This window comes from Oxyura jamaicensis, chromosome 15, assembly GCF_011077185.1.
Source record: "Oxyura jamaicensis isolate SHBP4307 breed ruddy duck chromosome 15, BPBGC_Ojam_1.0, whole genome shotgun sequence".
Lineage (NCBI taxonomy): Eukaryota > Metazoa > Chordata > Aves > Anseriformes > Anatidae > Oxyura > Oxyura jamaicensis.
In genome coordinates this window covers 582455-610012 of record NC_048907.1, presented here as the reverse complement: position 1 = coordinate 610012, position 27558 = coordinate 582455, and the positions used below count along the sequence as shown (strand labels likewise).

General features: G+C 50.8%; 1 long non-coding RNA gene across 1 annotated transcript; it reads right to left on the bottom strand.

The window, feature by feature from the left end:
* Positions 1-1229: 1229 nt before the first annotated feature.
* LOC118174684 lies at positions 1230-27558 on the bottom strand. Its single transcript, XR_004754734.1, has 2 exons — positions 27440-27558; positions 1230-1560 (listed from the first exon to the last, which is right to left on the bottom strand). It is a non-coding gene; the product is annotated as an uncharacterized LOC118174684 (long non-coding RNA).

Below are 27558 nucleotides of genomic sequence, written 5' to 3'. Positions count from 1 at the left end.
TCTCAATTAGAATATTCATCATATACACAGGACAATTCCTTCATTCAAAATTCCATAGACATGTTCAAATTACATCATATCTGCAAAACAGAGAGATTGAAGTTATCATAACCTGTCTTTGAATAAACCATTATTGAAACTATAAATGGTCCTGTCTGAAGCTTGCTGAAGTGCAGAAGCCTGACAGATGCTGCACAGAAATATGACTGGCTGGATGATGTCTTCTGAAACAGCTTGCAGGAAAATGATCCCATTATGACTGAGGCTTTCCAAGCAGCCACCATGAATATCTAGCAGGAAGCAGAGGCTCCATGTGTGGAGGGCGGCATACAGCATAGCAAGCAAGGTGATTCTGGAGCTGCTGCTGGCCTGTGGTGAGCGGGGAGCGCAGTCACACGTGGGGGCTCTCCAGACTTGTCACCATGAGATTTCCCAGTCCAGGAGCCAGGTAAGCAAGCCATCAGGTGGGCAGCCACAAGTTCATGCTGGCTGGGACTGAAAATGTGAGCTTATCCTGTTGCTATTCATCACTCCAAAAAGCCATGCTCTGGGCACAGTACATGCCTCTGCGTGCAAGGTTAGCAAACTCTGAGGTTAGTCTTTGCCTGGGGCTACCCCTGTGCAAGGCAATGGGAGCAGAGCTTCAGTTCAGAAGAGCTCCTACCCCTGTCCCTTCCCAGTGATGCCAGTCAAGCTGCCAGGTGTTTTCTAATAACAGATCATACATTTAAGGCCATAGGGATCCTCGTGCTCATCTGGCTTGTGTTAAGTAGGAGATCAGACCTGAGGGCTTTTCTGTGTTGGAACCCTGATACAAATCCCATGCCTGTGCTTGAAGTGTGAAGTGGAGTACTCCTCTGTGATAAGGGCTCTGTTTCCCGCAAAGCAACCTGGAGACTCCTCACTTGCCTTTGTTTGCCTTCCTCCAAATAATCTAATACAAGGGAACTGCTGACATCTCTCCTTATCATACACACCTGCTGCCTGAATTCAACCCAGTGCCTCTGCTTTGCACCCTGCTGCAGTGCCCACAGCCTCTCAGTGTGCGGACACCAGATCCGTGCCCAGTTCCCAGTGCCATCACTTCCAATCCTGCCAGGTGCCACCGTGTTTATCCTCTCAGCAGTCACGTTTCTGCACCATTCTCTATCACCACGACAGCTCTGTTGTGTACCACCCAGACATGAACCCTCAGAGAAACAGGATATTCAGGTTACTTTCACAAAAGCTTTTTTAACACCTTCAATTCAGCCTATCGATGATTTTGTCTGAAACTGCCAGCTGACAAACCTCTAGCAATTCAGCTCACCCTTGTCATGTTTTGCAAACTCTGGCACAAACTCTTCTCCTCTGGAATGTTCTCAGTGCACTGAAGGGTACGCAACGTTATTGTTAATAGTCCAGGAAGGATTTCATTCTGCTCTTTTAAAATGCTCGAGTACATCTGTTATCTGGCTCCTGAAAGGGTCCATCTTGGTGGCCTTTCCAAGCTCTGTCAGTGAATATACTCCTCAGTGAGGTCATATTTTATGCTGCATGGTCATGAAAGACTTTTTAAAACTGCAGTGAAAATGAGAAACATTTACTGAACACTTCAGGCTGTTAACAGCCAAATGATCTCTCCCTGTGAGATCTTCACTCGCTCCCCAGGAGCTGGTGGTGCCGGCTCTTTTCACTGCCTGGTATATTTGCAGATGCCTTCCTGTATTTTCCCATGCTGTTTTTCCTGCCGGCAGAACCTCCTCCCCACCACTGAAAAGCCATGGGAACATTCTTCTCTGATTTCTGCAATTTTTGTGTGAAATTCACCAGAAACTTAGCAGCAAGCCTGATCGCGCAGCCTGACACCATGACCCATATTCCCATGGTTCCTCTCACTTTCTGCTCTCTGTTGTTCCCACTCCATGCCCGCTGTCCCCACCACATCAGCTCTCTCTGAACAAGGACCGCTGGAGCGGTGGATGCGAGCACAGCTGGGCACGACCCACGGCTGCGGTCCACAGGCGCACAAACAATGTAAGTACTGATGGATGCTACAGCTCAGCAGTAAACTTCCTCACCGGTGGGAGGAATCAGATGAAGAGATGAACTACCAGGCTTAGTCCTTGAAATGGTACATCTCAACCATCCAGGCCCCTCCCTGGTACTTCATCCATTAATTTTTGGTCAAATTAGAAGAGGTGGAAAAATGAACAACAAGGGAGAGTTTGGAAGAACGCAGCTGTAATAAGCAGTATTGATTGCCACCAAAAAGGCTTTATAATCTTTCATGCTCTCTATCAGTCCAGACCTGCCCAAGACTGCTTGTTTCTAAGGCGCGCTTCAGACAAAAACGTGTTCACAGGGAGCAGGGCTGGAAACCTCCTGTGTCTCCTCCGCACCCTGCTGCCCCACGGGGTGCCCGCTGGCCTCTGGGTGCTGCAGCGGAGCCGGGGGGCCCACGCGGCTCAGGGCCTGCCCCCGGCACACGTCCCGTCCCCCAAACGCCCAGGCCCGTGCTCCAGGCCCACCCCGCCGGGCTTCCAGCTCCCTCTGAACTGCCGCCTCTCACTGCAGCTCATCTGGCTTTTGCAGAAATAAACGTTATTGAGAAAAATCAATGGTAATTCATTGTATCCTGCAATTTTTAAAGGCAATTAAGGCTAAGACAAGGTAAGAGGTTAGCAAAAATCTCTCATTCTTTAATATATTGTATTTTCCCATTAATTCTCTAATCTTGTGACAAATTCTCCCAGGCAGAGGGCCAGCTTCCTGCCCACTTGAACTCTCCCTGAGTTATGAACGAAGCGGGTAATGCCTCAGCCCACTGCCAAGCAGCCCCGGCGGTGGCTGTGCGGTGAGGAGGGGACATCCTGCAAGCCACCACAGTGGTGCACTGGGGGCTGGCAGGGGAAGCCCCCACCCCACAAGACCTAAAAGCCATCCCAGTGGCAGGGCTGAGCTGGTCCCTGGCCATGCCCCCCCCCGCTTGCTGCAAGGCGGGGGGTGACACACAAGAAGCCCTGAGGTGGCAGCCCCCCAGCCCACCCTGCTCAGTGCAAGAGCAGAGGGGGCTTCTGCATCAGGCAGTCGCAGCCCTCCTTGGGGAAGGGGGGAACGCCACGGTGCAGAAGGGAAGCTGGCATTCCCAGTTCTGTCCCTGCTCGTTTGCACCAAAGAGTTAATAACTAAATTACTACTAATTAGGGATACTGTGAATGAGAACACATCATACTTCTGCTAATCACCAGTGTGTTTCTGTGTAATGTCTGGAAAATCAAAATTATTAATGAAGAAGTTATTTTGGAATTCAGAGTCTAATTCTGCAAATTCTGGATAATGGCAGACTGGTTTGCCAACTAATTTTCACATCATAACATCAGAGCCCCTTAATTAATAGTGAACTAATTAGAAAACACTAACTTAAAGACAGCAGAAGTTCCTTGGGCAGCCGCAGCACTGCTGCCACGAGCCTGCTCTGTGCAGGCAGCGTGGGAGCAGAGGAGGCAGCTGCAGAATTTGGCTCCGGGGGGACAGCCGCCCCTGCCACTGGCCGTGTGCTGGGAGGCACCGCCACAGTCAGACCCCCAGAATGTGAAGCTCATTTCCAAGCACCCCAGGCACCAGCACTCCCAGCTGCAGGCTCCGGGCCACCACTCCAGCACAGAGAGCCTGGCTCTGGGCATCTGCCACCAGCAAAACCTCTCAGGGACCCTGTGGCCTTTTGGAAGAGGTGCAGGGAGCAGAGAGCCGCAGGACCTGCCGCTTGTCTCTGCACTCCAATACCACAGCAACCGAAGTCTGTGCTGTGAGGGCTGCAAGATTTCTTCATCCTCACCTTTGGTCTCTGCAGCCCTGGCTTGCTCTGCCTCCCTCGTGTTCTCCCAGCTTTGCTCTCCCAACCAGCTTCCTTTCTTGAAAGCACAAAGTCAGACTTGACTAAGCACTTAAAATATTTGTTTGAAAGCTCCATGGTGCAATTGTCTGCTAGAAAACTTCAGTTGTTAACCTGGGTCCCTTCTGTACTGTTCTGCAAGGGGCAAGAGGAAATTCCCGGTCTAGCTCTGGGCACGTTTCAAGTCAGTTGCTCCTCAGATGCCTCACTGTGAGACCTCTCCTTGGAAATGCTGTGAACTGTCTCCTCCTCTCCTCCAAAACAAGGGTGGGAGCTTTTGCCCTGTGTTAGACAGACACAACGTTAACAACCTAAATATTTACCTGCTTCATTCTGGGTCCTATTTATTAGGAATATTTTCCACCTCTCCACCTAACTAAGCAGAGTTTTCCCTAAAAACAGCAAATATTATGGCTTTTCATTCCACAGAAATTTATTGGTACAGGGTAAAAACGCTACTGTATTCCAAACATTGGCAAGAAAGCCGGGAGCCTCCGATCGTGCCAGCTTTTAATAAGATACACATTTAAGCTGCATGTTGCTTGCAAGTTGCATGTTTATTTAAACAAGAATGTCCAAGTGTTTAGGGACAGAGGTTGCTACAACAAGTTCTTATCATTAAAAACAATGGTGCTGAAACCTTCAGGAAGGAGAATTACAAATGGAGTCACTCTGCAGAATAAATCACTGATAAACTTTCAGCACAACTGATTTTAACCCAGAAAGAAAGTAAGGCTGGATCTTAACTCTCTTCTAATGGATGTACACACTCCCAGGATGGTTTGGGTTCTATTATGATACGAAATGATTTATTTGGGGATTTCAAATGCTTTAAATAAATCTTTCTTTTAGCCTTTGAATTATGTATTGTTCTAGCAGAGCCAGAGATATGGCACTTTGTCTAGGCAATTCTACAAGTCCAGGAACATTACCCAAACCTTTCCATTTACCTGCCTTTAGAAACCTCTTCTGTGACTTCCAAAAATTACGCACAGAGAAGGGTGCTCACAGGCTGACATTTGCCTTTAATAGTGGTGATAAATGAAGCTTCCCAGCTTAATTGTGCCAGGGGTATTGTCACACGCAATTAAAACATTACACGCACAACGTCAGCTGAAAGAACTCTGCTTGGCCCACAGGGTCAAGCTCTTTCAAGTCAGGAAATGTTAGTTTGCCACTGTCTATCCAAGCTTTATTCTAACTCCTGAGCATTACCAAGGTGCTGAATGAGACCAGTGGGGAGAGGAGTTTGTACTCCATCCCCTTGTCGGTAATGAATGGCTGTCAAAGACCCTCCATGGGTCAGGCTGGCCAGGGGGCAATGAGCCTGAGCATGGAGGTGGCCACCAGCTTCCCTGATGTCATGGGTGGCCACGTTGCCACCAAACCTGGCCGGGGTCCTGACACGATGCATATCACTGACCCAAGTCACTTGGGGAGCATCATAGGAGCACAGGCACCAGTCAGAAGGCTGTTGGAGGATGCCAGCCTCCAGCGCTGCCTGTGATGACTGCAAGCAAGCGAGAAGCTGGGCTGCACTGCAGACAGAGACCATGCAGTGGTCGAGCACACAGCGAGCCAGCCTGGTCACACCAGTGACCACCGGCCTTGGCTTCCCCGGGCAGCACCAAAGGTGCCGGGGCCCCAAACCACAGCAAACCCGCGGCATGGCTCTGCCTGCGCAGCACCCAGGCTCCAGGCAGCACCCAGCCCCGCTCGGGCTGCTGAGGAGGAAGATAAGTGATCCCCCGCCACCATGCCTAGAGAACTGCTGGGGCTCAGTAAATAAAAGGAGACGCTAAATATTATTTTTGGTAGGGATTTTCGTATGAAAAAGTAAAACACCATAAATCAGGCACAATGCTACAATCAGCACATACTTGTGAATAAATGCATCCTGTAGTACATTTCAGCATAAATTATAGCCACTTGATTTAGGCTTTGCTGCACAAAGCCATATTATTTAAATTCAGCCAGAATTGAGTCCACTCACATTGCTACACATTTATAAAACATATTCATGATTATTGTCATAAACTCCTGAGAACTGGCTGTTGAGTTATTTTGCCACATCATCATCTATAGTAAACAAGACTTATTTTACATTTCTCTTTTCTTTCCCGACAATCTGCTACAAAATGTTCCACAGAATTAATGCCTAAGTTATAGCCAGATTTTCTCCAGCAAGTGTGAAATAATACCTATTACACAGTATGGCAAACGCAAACCCATGCACAGCCAGAAGCTTTGAGCTCTGTTGCAAGGGACCATGTGAAGTTCCCCATGTGCTCTGCCTCTCTCCCCTTCTCTCTCTCAAAAAAAAAAAAAAAAAAAAAAAAAAAAAGCGCTGATTCAAACACAAAAGCCTGGGGGCTCAGAAGAAAGCATGGGCCCCCTCCCTTGCTGGCTGGTAGCTCTCTGGACAAGAAGGGATTTGTTGAGAACAGGCAGAAGGATGACTGGGACCTAGAAGTGGAGACGCAGGACTCTACGTGACTAAAAATCCCAGTTTCCCGGGACTCTGCAAGGATGGTGAGTCCCGCTGAGGACCATCTCTGTCTCTGCCATAATTTCCAATTATTCTCAACAATCACCTGCTTTACACAGGCTAGCAAATCTCTGGCTTCACAAAGCCGGCACAGCCGCCTGTGCCAGTTGGATCCCGTGGCCAAGACGCACGGTGCCTCCCCGGGGTGCTCTGTGCCCCAGCCTGAAACACCAGCGATGCAGGGAATGATGCAGGAATGATGCTTTCTACACCATGGTGCCCCTGCTGCCGGCCACGCTGACAGAGCAGCAAACCATCTCGAGCACACATCTGCCTTGCTGGGCAGCCGCAGACAGCCTCGCCTGGTGGGGAAGGTCTGGGACTAGTGTCAGCTTGGGTCTTTTGGTACCAAGTGCATTAACTCATAACGCAGAGGTTTTGATTTTGTGAATTGTTTTTTGTTCTCCATGCACAAGTAAAATACACGATCTCTTCTGCAGAAACCACAGAGACGGTAGTGAAACACTAAGCACGCGGTCACTGTAAAACATCCAGAATTCAGAGAAAGTCATGGATTATCTGTCCTGAATCATAAAACCTCCCATAATTATAAAATTGACCGGTGCCACTTTTCTCCAAGCTGTGACTGCAATGTGCCCATTCTTCCACTGGCCTGGACAGATCTGTCAGCTGCTGGCTTGCTTGTCAAGCTAAATTATTGTTTTACATTTCTCCTCTAGTTTGCAAACTTTTAAAAAATTAATCCCATCATTTCAACAAGTGTAACAACTAAATTATCATCTTTACATGATTAAAGTCTCTGCTGCGTCTTTTCTTGGCAAACATTACATGCACATAATTTTACTAAATGTAATAAACCAACCATAGAACTATTAATTTTAGCATGGTATTCATAACAATTAGAAACGCATGAACCTTAAAATGATAAAAACTGAAATGAATACCAAAATAGCATGAAACACAAGAATCCAGCTCCTCAAACCAGGAAAATGGATATTATTGTGTTGTGTCACCATATACATTTCAAGAGACACAACAACCGCTGGAGGTGCTGCCTGGGTCTCGAAGGCAGGTTAGCGCTCTCCCTGCTGCTCCCCAGGAAGGAGACCAGTGGTGCTAGGGTGGGGGCGTCACCCACGTCCCTGCCACCCCACAGACCCCACGTGCCATGGGAATGGGAGACAACCTGCTTTGCCAGAGCCTCGTGGGGAGCGGCTGCAATGGCCAGACTGGCATGGGCAGAGCACAGCACTGCCAGGGATGGCACAGCAGGGCACAGAACGGCAAACAGGGCACGGTATGGCGTGGCACAGCTCAGCACAGGGGTGCTCCCCAGCTCATGCTCAGCTGGAGTGGCAGAGCGGGTGCATCAGCGAGCCTGCCAGCCCTCACCCCGGTGGGCCCTGGGGCTTCCCCCGGAGCTACCCTGGCATCCCAAGGACTACAAGACCCCCTCTCCCTGCCCCGGGAAGGGCTCAAAGGCCAGGACCACAGTGCTGGGCCTGGCCCAACAGTTCTGCCCCCTCCCCCCCCCCCCGCTCTGTGAGCTGCCCAACACAGGGCTTCCAAAGACCTGGAAATTGTCCTTTTTGCCCCTAAGAATCACTACTAGTGAGAAGCTTCACAGTTTTTTATTTTGTTCATTTCAGCAACTGATCTCTTTTTTTCCAGGGGGAGGAGGGGGAAGGCAAAAAACTAGACATTAAGTATTTGATCAAAAGCCAAAATCAACCTTTGGTATCAAGGCATTCTTGAGCTGCTTTGTTTATAGATACCAAAATATACACACCATCCCACACTGCTGTAACCACTTAGAGCATAAAACACTTCCATAAAGAGCAGCCCGTTGTTACAAATCACACACTGCTGCATTTCCTAGGTAATAAACACCAGGGAGCAAGAGGCAAGGCTGCAGCAAGACTTTCTACCAGATGATAAGGGAAAAGCCATTGTTACTGGGGCTGGAGAGGGCCTGGAGCCCCACCGCTCGCCAGCTTGCTTTTCTTGGAGTGTCCTAGTTTAGAGAATTCCTTATGGACTGGACTTTTCTGCATTTCCTTTCCCATTATCGCTGATTGCCAAAATATTTGTGCAGTGATGGAATTTGCCTGCCAGAACTAAAGCAGGAGGAGGGAGCTTTGCTTTAGTCTGACCCCAAGTCATGAGAGGTTGTGGGTCTCCGTCATGAACTACTGGAGCTAAACCCTGGCAGTGTCCCAAGGCTGCCTAATGAGAATAACCCAGCTGGTCCCTCCCGCCCCCTGTGGTCCCCCGGGGGATGGAGGAGAGGCACCGTGGCTATTCCAGGACAGAGGGATCTGATTGAAGCAACCAGAATGTTTCCACTTTGCCTGAGCTCACTAGGAAACTTTTGGAGAGGGAATATTTTCACAAAATATGCTAAGTGCCTCCAGATCGATGCCTGTGAGTAGGAAAAATCAAATAGTTTTGCCATCGTAAACAGCAGAAGGGCACAGAGGAGTCCAGTGAAGAGTGGGACAAACAGGAAAGACTTGGAAATTTCCAGGGTATTGTTTGAAACTCAAGACAGAACATTCTGATCTACTTTTACTGTTTTGATGTTACATTTCATGTTTTAAAACACTCCGTGCCTTCACAGAAACACTGCAAAGACGTCGAAAGAATTCAAATGCACCAACTGCTAGTTATTTGGCTGTCCTTCGTTATTTCTGATTAGCAACTTTTTCATCAGAATAGAAATGAGACTCTTAAAGAGAGACACCCGATACCGCCGTGCTTGTTGCGTGACCCTGCAGAATGGGGCCATGCTCCCCTCGTGGCACGCCAGCTCCAGGCTGAGGCCTCACGGAGCAGCAGCACCCCTGGGGCAGCACCCACAGCACACATGGGGCACAATGCTTTGTGTGTGTGAACAAGCAAGCACTTGCTGAGCAGTTACTCTGCTGAGCAGTGACTCGCCTCCTACAGAAGGAGCATGATTCCAATCAGCTATCACTGACTGGTGGGACACTGGAAGAAGACACAGCACAGCCACCGCTCCATTCAGAGAGGTTTCCAGAGGTTTAAAGGCACTTTTTGAGACAGTGAGCAGTAGCCAGCACCTGCCCAGAGCACCAGCCCCTTGCAATGCTGCCACTGGCTTCTGCTGCCCGCATTGGAGAACAAACCCAAGGGCTGCACCACGCACGCTCCCGCCCAGCCGGGCTGGCCGTGCCAGACTCACTGCAGCTGTGGGCGGCCGTGCCACAGTGCCGCAGCACCACAGCCTCTCCCCCACACCCTCTCCTGCACGTCCTCCAGGCTCCCATTGCAGATCTGCTCCCTGTTTTTCAGTCTCTGCTGCGTAAGGCTCCGCGCCGATTTCCTGCCGGGTGCGCTCGCCCAGTGCCGGCCGTGGCGAGGCATCGAGCCGCTTGCCAAGGGCTTGAGACACACGGACGCCGTGGGTCACGGCTCCACTGCAAATGTGTCCTGGATGCTTGTGATGCTTCTGGCAACAGAAATGGCCTAAATATTTGTTGAGGAGTAGTGAGTGCCTTTGTCTCTCAGGCACAGAGAGACTTTTCTTCTGCATCTGCTTAGCCATTTAAGTCTTTGTTGCTGCCAGTTGGAAGCTGCAGTTTGCAAACCAGGCCCTCCTAGAGCAGAGCAAATTTTAATTCGGGCAGAGGAGCTTAGTACTGAGCTCAGATTCAGCCTGACAATATATGCTCGCCATTCCCCCCCAAGCACACCGTGATGGGAAGGCAGAGCCACCCCTCGTGCTCAGCCTCAAGCCTGGCCATCAGAGCCCCCGTGCGCTGCACCCCTCCTGCGAGCTGCACCCACCGCCCGGGAGCAGAGCCCCCGCTGCCCCTCCCAGGGAACAAAGCTCTTCTCTCCCGTAACCGCTGCCACAGGACACTTGTGACGTGGACTGAACACTTCCCATGCTTCCAGCATTTGGAGGACATAACACAATCTTCAGTCCTGGGTCAAGTTTTCAGTAAAGGGGTATTTCACCACAGCAAACAGTTGCGGAGGGAAGCAGATCAGATTTGTTAATCTATCTAGATAGTCATAATCATTAGAAGTATTACTATGCTCACAGGAGTATACATTATTGGATTACCATCAGGTTTAGCAGGAAGATGTGAAAGTGCAAAACACCTTCTAATATGTTCACTGCAAATGTGCTCAGGCTGGAGAACAATGCCAGAAAGACAGAGGCGGCAGATAAGGCCATCTTAACCAGGTATCGCACCATAACTAGCTTTACCCAGCTTTCACACACCGGGGGTTTTTCAAAGATAGACACAGCTGCAAAGATGCCATACCACCACTGACCAGCCAATATTTTCCCTTAAGGTGATGCATTTCCAAGGTGTGAGCTTCCCATGCAGCCAGGGCAGGCAGGCAGGGCGGCGGGATCTGCAGCCAGGCAGGATGTGATGAGTATTTGTGCATTCAATGCTCTGGCCAGTTTTACTTTTTATTGTCTAGCCCTTCAAACAGATACCTGATCTGTCAAAATATAAAATCTCCTAGCGATAAAAATACTTCACAAAAGAGCTCCCAAGACATTCCTACATGAGATTTCTAGGGAGTCTGTAGCAGGGCTGAGGGTCAGCCTTGTCACCGCTCCCTCCTCCGAGCTGTGCTGAACAATTAGTCTCAAGTGAAAAAATCAAGCACAGGATTTTTATTTTTTTTTTTTTGCCTTCCACTTCCACAGATCACCTTCTGCTCCGAACATGGAAACCATATGGCAGACAGGTCCTATCCCCTGCCAAGAAATTCCTGCTTGATGAGATCCCTGTAGCTATCACTGAGGCTACATGGACTTCCAACAAGGGAGCTCAGTTTCTGCCTCAGACAAAATCCCGAAGCAACCTGAGGAGGAAGAGCAGGGGCCAGGGTGCCAGCATCTGTGCTGTAGCTGTTGCCTGTTGAGTAATTGCCCTCAGAGGGAATATTGTCACGCTTATATCTTCATCTCTGGCCCTTCAGCTGGTGGAGGCTGTGAATCCAGCCATGCCCACTGCAGTGGGTAGTAAGGCATGCCTGGGACAGAGGCAGGACCCAGCTCCAGACACACCCTTGTCCAACCAAGGGGTGTCAGTGGAAGGCATGGAGAGCACTTCCCCTGCAGTGGGCAGTTTGCTCTGAAAAAGGCATGTTTTACCAGTGTACATGGTCCAAGCTTTGGAAATACTGAAAATTTCACTTCCTCCAACTCACAAATACATCACACAAGTGGTCAGGTTTTTAGATGAATACTTTCCCAAATTCAGTCAAGTATTGAGAAGCTTCATTTAACACTGTAGAAATCCATACAGTAGCCCAATCCACAGAGGGACAATCGCAAAATGCAGGGAAGTGTATCCCAAATCATGTAAGCAGTCAGGACAGAGCCCCCAAGCAGCCAGGCTTTATGGAGACTGAACCTGCAGTGGCTGTGTTACAGCTGACTTCAGTTCTTTGGGGGGTACAAGCTCCATTCCTCATGCTAGGTTTTCTCCTGGAAGAAGTGCTGATGTGGGAAGGAGTGATATGGATGGAGTAATCATTGGCCTGAGTGATTGCCTTGTGAAAAGGATGGGGTCTGATGTGTGGAGAGGCTGGTATCAGGGGATCAACACTGCTGCACAGGGCACAGTCTCTTATCTACATCCATGTCTTGTTCGCGGGGTGTTTGTGATGCGCATCCATTTGTCAGTGAGAAAATGATTTGCAAATACAAGTGCTGGCAAGATGGAAGCATGAACTAAAGTGATAAGAAATGAAGACACAGCATCACCCCAGACACATCCTCAACACAAACGTGAGTTGGTGAGTTGTGCCTTGCTACCAAGCCTGGCTGAGAAGCAGAGCTGTGCTAGGGGAAGCACAGGCAAACCCGGAAAGCCCTGCAGGAAAGAAAGGCTGCCTTCAGAAGCTCCCATCTGGAGAAGCCAGAGCTACCACCTCCTGAGGAGGCTGATGGGCCTGGCAGCCAGAATTCCACCCTGGGAACAAGGTGGGAGCCTTGTGGGCTGCCCACAGCAAGGGCTAGGCAGCAATTGCTGGTTCCAAGGCTTCCCAACAAAGGCTGTTATCATCTTTGTCATTAAATCACACATCAAACCATGTCAAAATGTTCCTCAGGAATGCCAGGGGAAACAGCACTGTCATTAATGACCATACTGTGGAATCTGTCATTAAGCTGCTTTTAATCCATGTGGTATATGCTATTAGCTACAGTTTTTCTGGTCAAATTGTCAAACACTTTCAAAGAACTGAAACACCAGCCCCATCACTTTTCCTAACCAGGCCCACAGTTTGATCATAGGAGACTGATGAAACGAGGTGTCAATAAGACATACCTTTCAAACTGCCCCTCCTTTGTAAAACACTACAATCAGCAAATGAAAGCACGTACAATGCAAGTAGAGCAAGCCCTGCACTGAACTGGTGAGCAAGCTGTAAAATCCTACTTATTGATTGAGTCATAGATGAATGATTTTCCCAGACATCTGTGGCTTTTGGCCCACTGAGAAGGGTCAGCACCCTCTGTCCAGCACCAAGGCAGCAACTTCTGGTTGGGGACACAGGGGACACCACTGGCAGCACCTGGCGCAGCACAGGGAGTGGGGACAAAAGCCATGCAAACCCTCACCACGTGCCAAGGAGATGCAGCACGGCCACCACGGAGGCACAGACAGCTTGGGGATACACGAGCTCCTGATCCGCCAGCAGGGTGGGGGTGCTGGGTGCCCCAGCAGGCCTCAGCAAGCCTCTCACCACAGTTCCCCAGGGTGCCACCAGATTTGCTTGAGAGCTAGAAAGAAAAATCAATGAAAACGGTGCAGTCAAAACAGTTTCTGGCGGAGCCTGCACACCATCCTGAAGTGAATATTACTTGGGACTAAATTGTTTTCCTTATCTAGCAGTTTGTCCTACAGAGCTGGACTTAGCCTCCCAGCGAACCCAATAAGTCTTTCGGTTTGACTGGAAACTCCACATTTTTCCTTTTTAGAAAAATGTCACAGACATTCCTCTGTTTCATTACTCTTTGCTGCTTCTCCTTTCCCTCCTATTAAAGCTCTAGCAAGGGAGGCTTAGTCAAGAGCCAGCCCGGAGCTGGACACAGGCCCAGACTGTCTGGACATGGCTCAACAGTGGAAAGACCTATTGTTTTGCTTGGCAGGCTACTGGTATTTTTCCTTATGCCCAGAAAGGCTGCGCCAATTTACAGCCAGTGACCTAGGGAGGGGGAGGAAGAGCCAGACCCGCAGTCCACCCTTTTCCCCTCCAGTAATCTCCACCAGCCGGAGGCACTCACACTCCCTCCCACAGGGCAGGGTGCATCATCTTAAAAATTAGCTCACATCTAGAGCAGCAGCCCCCTCCCTGCCCCAGGTATCCTGCACCCCTCTCACGTTTCCCATCCAGCTGGCATCTGATCCTCCTTGTACCCCAGGGCATGGGTCATCTCCAGCCTCCCCAAGCCTTCCTGTGCCCACAGGCATCCCAGCCCTGCAGATGCCCTGGGGAATGGCGATCACGTCCGGCTCCCACCCGGGACGGAATCCCACCAGCACAGCCAGCCCGATGCTATCTTGGTACTTCCAGAGCCAGGGCAAGCAGGAAGCACAGGGCTGTGGGAAAACTAAACAAGGAAGTTAGCCAAGGTTTCCCACACCATCGAGCAGGTTTGCTCCCTTCTCTTTTAAAGCGCTGGGCACAAGTTCAGGTCAGGCCTTGCCTTATCAGAAGTTATTTCTTCCATGCCCTGATACCATCAGCAGCTTCCACCATCCTGCTCCCAACACCGCAGCATCCCAGCGCCACAGGCCCACGAACGGAGAGGCTGCAGACCTGCTGTGAGACTCCATTTGCTGTACAGACAGTGCTTGTCCCTACCACCCCTCACACCATGTGGGTCTCCACCAGTTATGCATTCAAGTCTGGGGGATTTTCAGGCATTTTCCATGACAGGACTAGAACACAAGCTCTTCCCCTCCCAACCACTTGAACCAGTGCCATGAATCTGCTTGGCTGATTGTCAGCAGCAGGAATTTGGAGTGAGCGATCCGCACGCCATCGCCAGCATCAGCCCAAGTCATAACATCCTGCAGCAAGACAAGGCCCTGGCACAGACCACGGCTCCAGCCAGGCTCACCTCCTGCAGGCAGAGCTGCTCCCGTGGCACTCGCTGCCCAGAGTGGGAAGGCCACACAGCACACGAGTGCTGCACCGACAGGGGACAGGGCTGTAACCTCACACGTGCCAGGTCTGCTGCCACCCTCAACCTGCCCGAGGAAATCTTCCTCTGGGGCATCAACACAGGGTAGATCTTTCAGGCCCGTTTGCCAAAAGCTTGGCACAGCACAACCCTGCAAGCCCAAGCTGCACACTTCCTCTGCCGTCTTAGCACACATTTTTATCCATTCATGAGATCGGGGTTTGAAGGTGAGCTGAAGAGCAACCTCCACAGTCCGACTGCTTCCTACCTCTCAGCTGGTTCTCTGAGCATCACCACCAGCAGCACCCCTGAGTGCCACAGGCCCCACTCATCTCTGGCAACCATGGCTGCAATCTCAAACACAAAGATCCAAAGCCACATCTGACCCACTCACGGGCATCATTTTCCTCATGACTGAAGGAAAGCAAGCTATTAGGTATGAGGCCAGGAAAACAAGCAAAGGGAAGACTGCTGCAGCATGAATCTTACTGCACATTGCTTACTGTTGACTGATGCAGGTGCCCACCACCTGAAAGATTCAGGTCCTGTCCAGATTCAGACTGCAATACAGGAGCAACTCAAGCAAATGACCTTCTGATTAGACAAATGTGCTTTTTTCAGTGTGGGTTTTAATACAGAAGTTTACTAGCCAAGAGCTGATGGGCAGCATGTAGAAACCAGGTCCTGTCTAGGTTTTCAAGGACAGCAGCAGCTAATCCAAATCATTGGATGGCAGAGTGGTTTTAAGTACAAAGCTTATCTTCTAAGTGTTGTGTGATTTTATAGTGGAAATGGTCCTAGAACCTACCCAGTGCAAGCAAACTACAGCAAAGCAGCGCTGGCGGACAGAGCTGACAGCACCCACCTGAATCCCCAAGCCCTGTGAAATGCTCCTGAGAGCACTTTCCCCTACACAAAGGCAAATGTGGCAGGTCTTTGAAACCTCCCAAATATTTAGCAGGATGATGACAAACACTAATTAGTAGTGAAGTTCTGTGCTCCATCCACAACACAAAAAGCTGCACACAAAGTTTCAGATGGAGACTCCCATAAGCAAAGATATGGATGGAAATTAAAGGAAGGTGAGCGACAACGGGGCTAATCAGAAAGGAAATGGTCCTTGTAACTCAGCCAAGTCAAACTCTGATTATCTCTTGGATTTAAAGTGCTGCTGAAGCAGGAAAGCTTTAAGAGCACAAGCAGTAATTGTCTTGCAAATAGGAAGGTGCTGGGCTTTCCTCCTCTGCTTTGGAAAGGACATAGCAGGATGCAATACACAGCTGTCAGAGGTCACAGAGCGGTGATTCGGCAACGTGTACAAATCTCATCCATCACCTCTGCTAATTAAGAGCCTCTGCAGAGCCTCCTGAAGGCCCTGCCCACTGTCCCAAGCCCAGCAGCATGCTCCAGGATACCATGGGGAGATTGCATGTCAGTCCTCAGGGGCTGCATCTCCCACATTTTGCTTCAGTGGACCTTCAAAAGGTGATTATTCATATTTCTGGACTGGCCATCATACCTCATGGCAGCAGGACTGCAGAGCTGCTCTTGGCATTTCTGTCAGTATTATTGCTGGCCAGCAGCACAGCTTCCAGTCTGGCCCCTGCCTTTGACTCCTGAGAGCTCAGCGGCTCCCTGCTGCGGGCTGCTCCAGCTGTGGAGAAAGCACTCAGGAGGAGCTGTTTTCTCAGACCATTTTATTGCCAGTTATTTTGATACCACGAGCCATCTCTGCAACTGGGAGGGACAGGCCTTTCTTCCCCTTCAAAGGATATCCATGCTTTGTTGGGAGGCTGCTGGATGCCAAAACAGACCTCATGGAAAGCAGGTCACAGGCCGCTCCTCTAATCAGGGAGGTCCTTCCTGACTCCTTTTCAAAGGATTTTCCAAGGAAACTGGATGCACTGGCAGCAAGCCGGGCAACTCACACGAGAAATGTCACTGCTTTCAGAGGCAGAGTACTCCAACAAGACAGAAGGTGTCAGACACTTCTTGACCCTGCAGTGAATCCCTTTTAGACTCAGACCTTCAAGGTACAGACATGCCCAAAAGATTTGAGGAAGTTCCCAGCTGCAAGCCCCCAAGTCTTTCATACCTTCCAGGTGAAATTGAGCCTCCAAGTCCTCAGCAGCCCACAGAGCTCCTCAGGTGCTCTGCTCTGACAAAAGCCCAGGGTCCAGCCAGCATGGGCTGGGGCAGGGGGCAACACCCAGCACCTCTCCAGCATCCTCCTGATCCCAGCTCTCTACTGGGCAGATTGGGAGAGAAAGCAGATCTGCACAGGAAGGCCCATAGAGGGAGAGGGAGCCCAGGGCAGTGACTGGCAGTACTTTCAAACAGGGGAAGGACCGCTTCTGCATCATGCCAGGCTTCCAGCTTACACCTTGCTTTACTGCATCTGTCTGCTTGGCACAGGCTGGGACCTTAGAGGCAGGGCTGGAGACAGCTGCTGAGTGCTCAGCCCTGTACTGGGGCATGTGTCCTGCAGCCCCCATGAGCCCAGAGCCACTGCTGTATCTTTGGGGGCGGGGGGGAGGAAGATGCTGTGCAATCCCCTCTTCCACCATGTTACACCATGCTGCTCCACCACAGGAGCATGCTGCCCCAGCACACCCCGCCTGCACCACACATCACCTGCTGCCAGCACCTGGGGAGAACCATGAGCCCTGAGCCCTCCCAGCCAAGCAAAGAGTCAAGGTGCTCAGAGGGGCACTTCTGCCCAAAATACGCCCAGCAGCTCCCTGCAAGCATGACTAACCAGCACGGCCGCCTGTAACGTGATCCAGCACCACGCGCACCCAACACACAGAACGGCGCTGCCAGCACCCAGCCAGTGCAAACACGTCAATTTGGTGTAATTGCTGCAGAAATGGGATAAATAAGGAAGCAGCAGAGAAGCCAACAACACTAGGAATGAGTAAAGCCTTGTCTCAGAGAACAAGCTGAATTCAACTAACTTTATTGCCCATAATTATTTGCCCTGCAGCTGGTTGTGCAGACACACTAAGGGATGCAGCTCTCCCCAAGCCAAACCATGCACCACAGCAGCTCTCCCAGGGCTGCCTGCCAGCCCAGCGTGCTCATTGCCCTTTGGAAACAGCACGAGCACAGCTTTCCTGCCCATGCACCAGGTGAGCTTTGCACATTTCCAGCAAAGGCAAGACCTCATGTGCTTTGTCACAGAACTGTGCCCTGTCCCAACACACAATTCCTCACTGCCAGGGGAGGATTTGTGGCACAGCCACAACACCAGTCCCATAGACGCAGCCCATGCTGGAGAAGAGCGCAAGTCTTGGAGCAATGGACAACAAGCCCAGAAGTGCAGGGCCCACACCCCTGCACCCAGACACCCCCGCACGCGGCCTCCTCTACGGAGGTAGACCCCATCTCGGACGGAGACAGCCTCAGCAGCCGAGCTCCGATCCCCTCTGCCCCACAGGGCGGGATGTCTGTTACCTGCAGAAACCAACCCTCCTACTCATACCCCCAAAACAGACCCTTCGAGAACAAAGCATGTTTTCATTTGCATATGGAAAGTCCCTTTTTTTTTTTTCCTCTGGGTGTTCTGTGAGGTCAGCTGTAGCTTTCAGGAATGTGACTATTATAAAGAAATGCTGTAAGTATATCTTATGTGTACATAGGAAAACAAATTGTGATTTTCAACACAGATCAAATAATATTTTTGTTACAGCTAATTACACAGCCCACAAGTACATCAAAGGGAGTGGTGTTATTCTAAGATCATTTTTCCTCAACTTAGAGAGTGCATCTGGATTTTATGCCTGATTTTGTTATATGTTGCATTATCTTCTTGCCATTACTTAAGAGGTGTTCTGCACCGGGTGTGACTTCAACTGGGGAAAAAAACAATGACAGTGCTGAACTCAGCCACCTACGTGGCACCAACCAGAGGCCAGCCAGTTAATGGTTTTGAACACTGATGTGAGATGTGTTTTCATAGGCTCCTACATACTTATGCCAGAAGGCATCACTAGATCATACTGTCTCATTTCCAGTGCACCACAGGCTTTTCTGTTTTAAGCAGTTTGTCCTGTATTGAGCAAAACAGCTACTTTGGCCAAGACACTTTTTGGAGTAACATTAACCTTGCTTTGAAGGTGTTGGTTTGGAGAATCTACCACTTACCCCGGCGTTTTGTTCCAGCAGTTCATCCCCACCATGCTCCCCCATCTCCATCCCTTGCCCTGCTCGGGTGGCGCCGGTAGGCAGCTCAGCCGTGCTGCCGCCCTCCTGCTCCATCCCTGCGGCCAGCAGCACGCTCCTGATCGCAGCCCCACCTGACTGCAGCCCCCATCTGACTGCAGCCCCAGCGCTCACCGCAGCTCCCCTGCCCCAGCTGCTGGGGACATGGCAGGAGCCAGGCACGGGCACCTCCTGCCCGGCCGCGGCAGCCCCTGCTCCGCTGCTCACGCATGGTCCCCACAGGAAGGCTGAGCTGATTGATTTAAAAGAATTACAAGGGTTCTGTGGAAATGATTTGTTACCAATTAAGGCGGAAGTCAATTAAGGCAATTGGTACAGGTTAAAGAAAAGATGGTCCAAGAAATTCCTAATTGACAGGGGAAAAAAATACAGAGAACAGCCTTCCAGGAGCACTGCATTAACCAGAGACTGAAGATGCTGTGAAGTTTTAAGAGTTCATTCTGTGATCAAGAGGAATACCAAACTCCTGCAGCTTGCTGTCCAGATGTATGCCTAAAAGACAGATATTGCAATCACTTGATTCTCAACTGCTTTACTTTCCCTACATTTTCATTTTCTCACATTTATTGCGTCAGCTCTCTCTGTATTCTGGCATTCATAGGTGAGTTTTCACGTACAAGCAACATAACAGAGTGCAACCTCTCATATCCATCCCCCCAAGCAAACATCCACCACGATAATTCCAGCCACATTTACATCCAGCTCAGGAAACCCTAAGCTAAAAATGTGGAGGCTGGAAATGCCCTCAGGCAGCAGCCACCTCTGCCTGGCACGCACTTCTAGCCACTGCTGCCACCAGCCCTCCTTCGGGGGGAGCATCACCAGCCCACCCAGCCCTCAAAAGAGCCAGGAACTGTAGGGGTACCAGACATTAACAGGAACAGAGGGGTGAGGGTCAAAGAGTCAAAAAAAGTAAAGAAAGGTGGAGGCAGTGCTGAAACTTGCAAAGCTCTCTCAACAGAGCTGACAGGAAGGCACCAAGAGCACCTGTGTCACCAGCCCCAGGGCAGCACAGCCTCCTCTTCCGTCCCTGCTCCACCAGGGCATCACCAGACTTCAGTGACCAGCATAAATAAGCATTTGTACCTTGCCAAGCGCTGTGTGCAGCAGTGGTGGCACCTCAGCCTCCCCTTGGGTCTCTGCTGAACACCTCCAGCACCAGCTCTGGCCTCCACCTCCTATCCCAAGGAGCTCTGCACCCATGAGTGCCAGCACACATTTCCATCACAGGATCCTGCGGTGCTCTGCAGGGATAATTCTGATGTGCTGCAGACTTCAGATGGGGCTAATCACTTGCACAGTATGAAGGATGCCTTCCTTGGTGACATTTTTAACACTGTTTTTAAGGAGCATATTGCCCAGCTGGAAATGAGAATCCATCAGGCAATAGCATACATAGTAGGTCCTGGTCAGTAAGTGGAAAGAATTGGGGTTTATGGCTCAATAAATCATCAAACTTCCAATTAGATGAGTAGCTTAATTACTCTGCTGGATTTAGCATCCTACCTCTTTTGTAAGATCATATCCTTTTAATGGCAACACAGCAGTTACACAAGAGCCTGACAAATTATGCTTCATTCCCTTTTGTTCAGGATCTCAACTAAAGCAGATGGGACAGGACACCTTAAATTCATGAAAGTACTCTGACATACAACTTGCTTTGGCTTTATGTGGGTTGGTCTAAATAAACATCACATGAACCCCTTCTTCCCTTGGACAGGAAATTTGCTTCACATTCATGAATCTCTGAACAGAAACACACTGAATGGAAAAGCAAAACAAGATAAACACACATCACCAGCAGGCTCCAGCATGCTCTGATGGGATGAGACCCTTCAAGTCCACTGGGATCCCTGGTCAGACTCGAAGCCCCTGTAGAAATCAAGCACTTTGGCAACACCTGGTCATACTCTGGTTGTTCCACCCAAAACCAGGCAAGGAGCCTTCAGCCACCTGGGACATCCTGGGCCAGCCCAGGACATCACCTACACGTTCCTCCAAACTCACCTGCCACTCTCCTTTCACCAAGCTTGCCCAAAGCCCAGGCCTCTCCAGCCAGCAGACAAGGCACACTGCAGATGAGCCAAATCAAAAGCTAGACCACAGAGATTATCCAGCTTCATTAAAAACTGCCTTCTGAAGTGTGCCTGCATTCAGTGAGTTCTGGATACTTCCAGACCTTATGTCACCACGTTGGTGATAAATGACAAGTCAAAATGCAGCGCTGGGGGCAAGAAGCAGCTAGTTTGTTAAAAACATTTGAATGTCATGTTCAGCTGCTAAGGCATCGCTAAGTTCCTATTGCATCCCAAACTGTGTGGCCTTTCCCACCTCCTGCTGCTCAGTGTGGACGAAGGAAGAACAGCTAGAATCCTAGGACTAAGTACCTATTAAAACACACAAACCATCACTTTCAGCTGGCGTGGCATTACCACAGACACTCCAGAATTCCCATGGTCACCCAGGTCACCAGAGCTCAGGCAAAGCCTCCCAGAGACGAGGCTGGAAGGGCTGTGCCCAGCCCCCCCCCCACCCCCCCCCAGCAGGTACCAACACCAGGACACCCACCGCCTCATGTCCCCTGCCCCTTGGTGTCCCAGGGGCAGCAGCGCAGGGCCCCACTGGTGGCAGCTCCTGGGAAGTGCCCAGCCTCTTCCCCAGCCTCGCAGCACAGGAGCAGGGAGACTCACGCATCATCCCCAGCACCGGCCTGAGAACATCTGCTGCTCCCAACTGCTTGCAGCAAAGCATCATAGCTTCGCTTCTGATCAACCTGAGCTTGCGCTGAACAAACCATTAATAGGTTTAAAACACGAGGTGCTCATTCCGAGCACGTTGCCACTGTTATATAAGGGTTATAGCTCTGCTCCGACTGGAAGCGTGCCCTTCCCAAGCAAGTTGAAGCTGGCAGCTGACAGCAAGCTGTGCTGCACAGCAAGCAGGGTGCCAGTGCTCTCCCTCCAGCACCAGTGGGGCAGAGCAGACAAAGCAACAGGCTGCCCATTGCAACATGGAAGAAGGAGCCTGTGGCTGCCACAGAGAAGGCTCCTTGCTCACAGCATCTCAGGGCTCCTTTCCTCTCTGCAGTAGCATTAACTCAGCCCCAGACAAGCCCCTGCAGGCTCCCTGTGGGATCAGAGAAATCCCCACACAGCTCCAGACAAGCCCCAAGCTTCTCTCCCAGTGGAGCAACACACCACAGAGGTCCAGGCCACATCACTGCCCCACAGCTGCAGACAGGCTGAGGAATCCTCCCAAAAGGTAGGGCTAATAATGTGTAGTTGCTGCCTGGGCTTTGTGCAAGGCGCACACCAGATAGCTCGGCAGCCAACCTGAGATACCTGAAGCCTCCCACCACCTGTTTCTCCTTTCAAGGCGGGTACCAGAGCAGCACAGACTGCCTGTGGTAGAGGCTGCCCTCTGCACAGATTAAGTTATTAATGACATCTTCTAAAGGGCTGAGCAGATCCCAAATTGTGCTAGTGCAGTGTCTCAGGGCAAGTTACCGATGCCTGAACTCATTTCCTGCTGTTATCCAGCACTCTGCACAGTGTCAGAATACTCTACAAGGCATAAGGTGAGATATTAGATATCTTGGAGAGATCAAGGCTCACATAACTTTTGCAACGCACAAAAAAAAAATCACCGCAAAGCAAAGCATTAGCAAAACCAGCATCCTGCACAGCACCAGAGATCAATGATATTCCCACTGCTCAGAAGGAAAGGAAGAGATCCACACTTCTGTCAAGGAATTTATACATTTACAAATCACTGCAATTAATAGCTCCACAGCAGGAAAGGTGCATGCTGAAGTCCATGGCTCCTAGTAGTCCTTGGAAACAAGGTGGTATGCTTGGCTACCATATACACTAGCATTCACATAAATATTGCAAGAGCTAGAGCTAAACGCAGTTTTTGACATAAAATACACTCACCACCCAGATCCAAGCGTGGATCTCTGACAGCACGCACCAGTGGGACCCACCAGCAAAACCAGCCCCGCAGCCTGGCCATCCCACAGGTTCCCAGACACAGGCAAGGACTTCAGGGGGAAGCTCAGCAAGGTGTATGGGGAAAAGACTATTGTAAAAATTCAGACAGGATCTGCTGGCAACCACCATGCTCAGCTCTCCAAAGCTGGAGTTTTTCTAGAGGGAAACTCCCAGCTGCTTGTAGCCCCCAGTTTCGGGCTGTAGAGCAGACCCTGGTGCAGGGAAGAGCTCTGCTGCTGCTGGCTCTGGACAGGGAGCAGACGTTGCCCAACCCTGTACAGCATCCAGTGCCCCCGAGCTGTCCCTGCATGCTGCCCCACTGAAGAGCGAGTAATTTAGCTGATGGTCTATGCCAGGGACACTGCTGGCAAACAGGGCTGCAAGGCCTTGCTTGACTTTACATGCTCAGGGCTGCTTGAACATGCACCACACAGTGCTGTGCACATGGCAAAGCAAGCAGCCAGGGTAACTCCAAGAGACGACAAGCAGCACCTTTGTCTGCACCCTGCAAGGACAAAGCACACCCAAAGCCAGGTAATGGCATGTGGCAGTGAGCTGGGGGGATTTAAGCCAGGCTGGCAGTGCTGACAGGCAGGTGCCCAGTGCCTGCAGGAACTTGCACCCAGTCACCATGAACCACCAGCTGTGCCTGAACACCCCGAACTGCAGTTCTGAAATTCCTCCACACACCCGGGGAAGAGCAGTAGCCCAGGAACACCTGTGGGTCACGCCAGCCTCCAAGGAAGCTTTGGCAAGAGATTTGGCAATTGGTACAAATGTGTCTTTACCTCATTTTCATTGCTGTGATTTAGGATGAAAAGTGCACTTTCTAATTAAAAGCAAGCCCTTCCCGTATACTAAACAAACTATCTGATCCATGAAGAGTGACTCCCTTTCTCTCCTCACTTTCTTCCCGTTGCACCTCATGAGTTATAGGTATTTCACACTCATAAAAGATAATCACCCTTCATGGGTGAAGTAGCCTCTGTGTGTACCACAGCAGCAGCAGGATTGATAGACTGTACAATTAAAACACAGGAGCTGCAGCAGAAGGGCTTGGCACAATCCCTATTAAAGGGAAAATCCAACACTTAGGCAGTGCTGTGTAGAGCCTTGACAGTCAGGGATTGTATCCCAACATCCATCCATGCCACCTCCCAGGCTCAGAGGCAGCAGAAGCACCAGCAGAGCAGGGGGTTAGCACTGGTCCTACATCCCCAGTTTTCCTTCCCAGCCCTGAGGAGAGGTGACCCCTCCACTGCCGAGCAGAGCCCCGTGCCCACCCAGCTCCTGCAGCCAGCAGCATTCAGGGGTTTTCCTGCCAACACCCCAGTTTCCCCAGGGTCAGCAGCTTGCTGACATTTGGTCCCACCTTTCTGTCAGGGCTCCCGTGAGCCTCCAGCACGGGTGGTGGCTGCCCCGCAGCGCTGCGGGGAGGACCAGCTGTGGCAACCACAGGGGTGGCCACCAGCCCCCCTGCTCCTGCCAGCCCTGGCTCTCCAGCAGGACCCCTGCTGCGCACAGCTCCGTGGGGGCGTTATTTACCTTGTTAATTTCTGAGGGAGGCGTTTTAATTGCTTTAAATTACTGCTGGAAAAACTGGAGTGGTCAACAATCAATCAGGCTGATTTACCACCCCGTGCCCACCCGCTGTGAGCCAGCAATCAACTGCCGCCACAAGATCTATTATTGATGAACTTCGCAGGGCTGCTAATTAGCTGCAAGCACACGTCCCCAGCCCTGCTGTGCTGGCAGAGCAGCCGCAAGTGCCCCAGCACAGCTCTGGTGGCCGCTGCCCAGGACGGGGACCTGTGCAGCACAGGGACAGGGCCCTAACCCTCTGCACCCTGGGGCCATCCCCTCCCACGGGGCTGCTGCTCCGGCTGGCCACAGCTCCCCCAGGCTGCGGAGCACTGCCTGGTAAGCAGCATTTATCACTGCCATTATTAGATTACTCAAAAGAAATCTTCTTTTGAATGGGGCTATGAAGCAAGAAACTCCCTTTGTGCATTGAGCATTTATCTCCTATACCATTAAGTGGAACAGCATTAACATTACCACAAGTCACCTTAATTACTGCTGGAGCAAGGAGCTCCCTGAGGCGAGGGTGTGCAGGGGCTGCTCTGCACCCAGGACACTACACCAGCACCCAGAGTGTCTGGGGACCACACAATGGGCAATGGAGCCAAGGGCTGTTCAAGCGTCACTTGCACCTGCCCAGGGCTCAGTGAAATGCCTCCGGTGATAACTGGGGAGCATCTCCTGGCTGGCAGGTCTGCGGTGCATGCAGGAGAGTGCCTTGGTGGTGATAGGCACTCATATGCCAGTCATCTATCAGCCCACTGATCTCATCCTTGATTTTCATGGACATCTTTGATTTTTCATCATAAATTCTCCTTGTTCCTTACTGGAGACTGACAGGGATTTTAAGTACGGAATGAAGTAGAGAATATTAAAGTGGCTGCTATTCTATTGTCCCTGTCACTTGTTTCATTTTAAATGCTGTCCTTATTAATGATAACATCATAACACTTTAGGACCCTCAGCTAAGGCCTTCAAGGACATTGATTAAATGCAGCTTCCCCAGAAGACCTTTCCTTTCTCTTAAATCCCCCCATTTTAGAGACAGAGCAGCAGAGGCATGAGGATGCAGTGCTCAAGATCAGTCCTGAGCTGCTACCAAGGCTGGGGAGGTCACTGCAGCCCCAGGGCAGGTGCCTGCTGTCCCCAGCCCCTACCTGCTCCAGCTCGCCCTGCAGACTGCTGCCAGGTGGCACCAAAGCTGGTGACACTTGATGGCAATGGTAGCCCAGCTGCCTACACGCACCCAGAGCATGTGGCACCTCGCCCATCCGGGGCAAGGTGGGACAGGAACTTCACAGTGCGGTCACAGCATCATGCTGCCAGCCAGGGCCTTACCCCCACAGCTCTCCCCACCAGAGCAGTCCTGCCAGGGGACAAGGTCCCCTTCCATGCCAGGGAGAAAGGTGATTTATCTTCCTCTCTTTGTCATAATCCCATCAAAGCACTCCTGGCTGATGGCTCCCTCTTGCCCAGGGTACTGCTCTGTGCCTTTCAGCAGCATCCGCACACTGCACCTGTACAAGCTGCTTCTCCCTGGCAAATCCACACATTTTTTTATTTATCTCTAGACATAAAGCAGCAGTGCCCTGCAGCTCCTCCACTAACAGGTGATTAAAAGTGCATAAAGATTTACTCATTTCCCTTTCCTGGTGTCAGTAAGCAACATGAAAAATAAATATTCCAAGCACTTAAATATTAAGACTCCAGATTCACAGAGGGAAGTAACGACTCCAGGCTACAAGGCAGAGGTTTCCAGCCAGCTGCAGAAGTGGACTGTTTGCTAACTCTGCTTCACAGCCACTTGCTTCTTGCTGCCACAGCAGCTTCCCTGTATTTCTTTCAGGAAAGGCACTCGACCTGCAGCCATCAACAAGGTCTACCAGGGCACAAACAAATGGACAGAGCACCCAGGACTGGGAAGGAGAGGGGTTTCTGGTCCTGATACATGGACCAAGAGGATCCAGCCAGGACCCCCAGCTGGGAGCTGTGCTGCAGCCCATGCTGCCATGCCCCAACAACCCACAACAGCACACCAGAGGCAGCCTGGGCTGCAGACAAGTTGTTCAGGGTGAAAAGGCTCAGACACGTTGTGAACCATTCCAGTCTGTGCCTTAACAAGCAGGAGAATCTCTGATGCTCAGAGTTTGCATAAAATCCCTGACCTACCTCCAGCACCGCTTATCTCTGCTGTGCATCTCAGCACTCTTGGTCTTGCCTGGAAGCAGCAGCAGACCCAGGAAGTGAGGAGGGAGATTCTGTTCACACTACATTTACACCTGAAAGACCAATTGTTTACCCAAAGCTGTGCAAACCTTGTAGGCCTGGAAACAGGGCTGAAACCCTTATGCAACTAACTATCTGAGCCAAAACAGCCTGGCACCAGCCAACACCACAACTCACAGCTCTGACATTTTCATGGTTCAGCCCAGAGCAAGTGAATGGTATAAAACCTGAAACTGGGCCATGAGCAGGTCCTTATGCTGAGTATCTCTGTGACAACAGAAAAGCAGTGTCCTGGTTTTGGCTGGGATAGAGTTAGTTTTCCTCCTAATAGCTGGTATGATGCTGTGCTTTAGATTTAGGTTGAGAAAAATGCTGATAACACACCAGCATTCCAGTTATTGCAGAGCAGGACTTACACGAGGCAAGGACATTTCAGCTTGTCCTACCAGTGAGGCCAGAGGTGCACAGGAAGCTGGGAGGTGACAAAGCCAGGACAGCTGACCCAAACTGGCGATATTCCATACTATACAACATCATTCTGAGCAATTAATATGGTGTGGCTGTTGTGGGGGAGGGAAGGAGGGGCTGACTGCTGCTCCATGGGGACCACAGGGCTGCAGCCTCTCCCTGCCCCAGGCACCCTCCTGCAGCGAGGGCACCGCACTGCCTGCAGCGCCCACGCTCAGCCGCTCACCATCAGCCCCACAGAAGCATCAGTGATATGAGCAACATCTGCACTAACCGCACAAGTTTATCATCACCATTATATTAACCTCCACCAAAGTCACATTTTGATTCACCTACTGATTTAAAAATCTTCAGAACAGCACAAACTCACTCCTTACCTGCTGGCTTCCTTACAGCTGCCCACAAGCACCACGCCAGAGCAGCCTGCAACACCTCCAGCTCCTTAGGGCTCACTTCCCCCTCTGTGGCTCCTGCTTTATAAAACCTCCCTCCTGAA